Below are 4,198 nucleotides of genomic sequence, written 5' to 3'. Positions count from 1 at the left end.
AATCTGTGACCCATAGTACTCCTTGTACAAGGAAGCTTCTGAAGGCAATGTACAGTTGTATATAACACTGGAAGGCACGTATTTGTAATCTGATCTTATTAATGATCTTCATATACTGAATAGCTTTAAGATTAGAGAACTAAGAAATAAGCCTGATAAAAAAACAACTTCTCCCCATCAGCACTGTAAATGAATACCTTTCTGCTATTGAGGTAATTAACAAAACTTAGTATCATAACCCACTGGACACACGTAGCCTGGTTAGTAACTTATGCTAGTAGTGCAATTCACCTGATACACAGCTGTAGCTCAATATTCTATATAAGCAAAAATAAAATAAAAAGAAGTCACGGCAACAACCACAAGTCGTCCAAAAATTTTAATTGGAGCCACACATGAATCAGGAAGATACCAACACATCACCTGCAAATTAAAAAGGCGGAAAAGTGCTGGTATTATACAATCTATACCAGATTCAAGCTCAGTTACAAGACCATATCAAGTACACACCAACTAAAGGCAGGCCTGCAAGAGCAGACTGCAATTAACTGCAACAACAGTTCTTGCTCATTCCTCACCAAAAGCAGTCAAGAGAGCTCTGGAAGATGGTGGTATGGGAAGGCTCGAAAGAGCAAAGATTTAACTGCATATATTTATCTTTTTACATCATTAGTCTTCCATGCAGTTCTCTCAAGGCTCTTTCCCACTCCAATTACTACAAATTACACCAATATGTAACTGTCCATGCAGGAAGTTTAATCAAAAAGGGAAGACTTGCAAAGGCTAACTCACTGTCCAGGTGACACTGATATAGTGACTTAAACACTCAGCTGCCATCAGCTCTTCTGGAATTCTTCACCAAAGTATCTGCTTTAGTTTGGTCTGGTTTTTAGAAATCCTGTCCTGCTCATCACTGTATATAAGAAACTTCAAAATAATATTCCTATCATCTGTCAGACGATGGCTTTTCTTCTTCTTTCCTCTATGCCAGAATATTGCCTGCAGACATTGTTATTCTTGTTTCAGAGAAATATATGGCATGTACCTTCTCACTGAAGAATAAAGTAAATAAACCTGAGCTAAAGTAGTCACACCAAAGAGCAGCTGGTCTGTAAGAAGTTTATATTACTACTCCTAAAATCATAATCTTTTGAGGCATGTTGTACAGACAAGGCATACTGAAAAACAAAGCAGGTTTATGCTGCTATTAACTATGAAATGTCATGTGTGTTGTACCATATAAATCAAACATGAAGCCTCAATAACTTATTCCTGGTATGAAAGTCCCTTTTTAAAGCACAAGCAATTCTATTTTTGACATATAAAGTCATCTTTTATTATTTCCATGGACAAACAGGACAATTAGCAAAGACCATAGAATTTCAGTGACTATTGTGTATAATCAAGACTATTGTTTCAGTATCTATCTGATTTAAAAAATGTTTTCCATTTTTTCTTTATTTGAAGAAAATAGCCATGGAAAAGTAAAAGAAAGAGGACTGGCTCAATTATATATTATTTCATGTACAACAAAACTTCTGTGTTCACCACCTAATAAATACATTCACACTGCCACTAGCAATACAAACACAAAGCTAATCCTCCAGTAAGCAATAAGAAAAGTTTGCTTTGCACAATTCATCCCCAAAATTCAGCTGGAAATAAATCAAGCTTCCACATTGCTCAAGGGGAACATAGTCTGGTCCTGGTCTCAACTGAAGAGCTCCAGACAAAACACCCTTCTTACAGGACTTACTGAAAGCTGCATTCTTACTGAATGACTTAGGGCCTTTAGGGTAGGCAGATAACCGTCCTTCCGTCTGTGTATTTTCTTCTGATGAGAACTTAAAGGCAAAAGTAAGCTGTAACTGTACGTAACACCTAACAAAGCTCAGTTCCATGGCTCAAATGTGGGGTTTAATCTTGAATCTTTAAGTCTCCAAGCATTGTAACTTGTAACTGCAATCTAACAGGTTTCCAGCTTGGGTGTTAAGTCTACATAATTGTTCCATATCATGTCAGCCTCCATATATTAGAGGCCACACAGCATCTGAGCTACAGATTGCTGCAGCATGGAAGAGCATGCTGAAGAATAAGAACTGCAGCCTTATTCCATTACTTCATTCCCTTCTTCAAGCACACAGGCTATTAACTACTATGGAAAATACTGTATCAGGCAAAGTCAAAACAACAATCTGTCTCATATAAACGTAATACTTTTTGATTCCCTAAGTAAAGTTTTAAAATGGAAAAAAAAAAAAAAAAAAAAAGAGATCAGTCTTGCATGATACACAAAGCAGAACGACCTCCTCCTCCTCACACTCAGACTTCAAGTCCCTTGAAGTTCCTGGCTGCTCTCATAATTTGCCCCCATCTTTTTCTAACAGGAATACTTTCCCCTCATTCCCTGTAGTTTACAGAAGGGGCACAAAGAATCGCAGCTAGACAGCTTTTTCCTATTCCTGCACAAACAGCACACAAACTAAACCATTTGTGCTTTGAAGTATTTTCTATCAAGGAATCTCACAACTGCATCCAATAACCCATCACCCAAGTACTGGCCCCACTTCACAGATTGTTGCTCAGCCTAAAACTATCAGCTCTTCTCCCGTTAGTTATCTGCAGCAATTACTGAACTGTATCAGAAACGAGAAGAAAAAGAATAAATAAAGCATTTCTTAACTGCTTTTTGGATAGCGTTAGACATTCAGCAGTTTGCAATAAATCCCTGTCTTCACATGCCTGCGCTCACTCTGACTCTGCTTCTTCTCAGCAACGCACTCACTTATGAAATAAGTGGAAAAAACGATTCAGCTGCAAAAAAACACGAGTAGAAAAAAAAAGGGGGGGCGTTTAAAAGTTCCTGAGCTGTCAAGGACTTCCAGCGCCCTTCAGAGCCAAAGACGATTATTTTTAAGTACTTGAAGACCCCTGGACATCAGAAGAGGCTTGCCGGTGCCACGCCGCGGTGCTGGGGCCACTCGTGGGGGAAAACACGAGTGGAGAAGAGGCCCCCGGACTTGCGGTTCTCGGGGCTGGGCGCCGTGTTCCACGCCCCGAGAACCGCAAGTCTGGGGGCCTCTTCCCCGGCCCCACGCAGGGGGGCTCAGCACCCCCCCCCCCCCCCCCCCCCGAGACCGAAAGGGGGAAGGGGAACGCACCCGCGGCTCTGTGGGCTGGCGAGGGGCCGAGGCCGGCCGGCGGACTAGAAACAAAGCTTCCCCCCCCGCGTCCCGGGCTGAGGCGGGAGGGCCCCGGGACAGGCAGCTCAGCCCGGGATGGAGGAGACCGAGCGGCCCCGGAGCGACCCGTGGCTGCCCTCATCGCGGCTGTGAGGAGAAAGGCGGCGCGGCGGCGCTGAGGGGGCTCCCACAGGGCAACGGCGGGATTATCCCCGCGGGCGGGCGGCGAGAGACCGTTAAAAAGCGGCTGCTCCCCCCTCAAGCGCCCCTCCCGGCGGGGAACGGACCCCCTGAGCGCCGCCACCGCCCTGCCTTCCTTCCTCCGCCGTGGCTGAGGGAGGCCGGAGCACGGCCCCGCACCCACCTGGCACCGCGCTCCGTCCCATCCCGCGTCGCCGCCGCTCGACCGCTCCGGCCGCCGCCAACCGCCTTCGCGGGCTAAGCCTCCGCGCCCCCCGCCGCCGCCCCGCCCCTTCGGCCTCGAGCCCCGCCCCCTCGCCTCCTTTTTGTACCCTGCCAAGAGGGGCGGGGCAAGACGCGCCAATGGCAGCCAGGGCTTCGCCGCACACATTGCTGATCGGCGTTAAAAGCACCCAATGAAAACGCCAGGAGGGTGGGGAGAGCTGTCAATCAGCGGCCCCTACCTGGGGTTCGCGAGAGGCCGAGCCGAGCGCGGGGGAGGGGAGTTTCCTCCCGCTGGGCGGCGGGGCCGCCCCCGCCTCGCCCTCCGCGCCGCCCTGGGCCTCGCTCCCGTACGCCGGGGCGGCCGCCGAAGTCCGCGCGCTGCGCAGGCAGCGCCAGGGCTACAGCTGCGGGGCTGCCTCCCCCCAGCCTCTGCGTGTCCCTCAGGAGCAGCCGCCTCTTCCCCGCCCGGGCCCGGCCTCAGCCCCGCTCCCCAACGGGGGTCCCCTTTCTCTCGGGGCTGCGCTCTCCCCTCGCGGGCAGGGCGGGGGTGCGGGCCGCTGCGGCCCTCTCACACCTCTCCCTCCCCTGCCCCTCTCCGGCCGCCCCGTCCC

The sequence above is a fragment of the Platalea leucorodia genome (genome assembly GCF_965183815.1).
Source record: "Platalea leucorodia genome assembly, chromosome: 2".
Classification (NCBI taxonomy): domain Eukaryota; kingdom Metazoa; phylum Chordata; class Aves; order Pelecaniformes; family Threskiornithidae; genus Platalea; species Platalea leucorodia.
The sequence above is the reverse complement of the archived record's forward strand: the minus strand, read 5'-3'. Positions refer to the sequence as shown.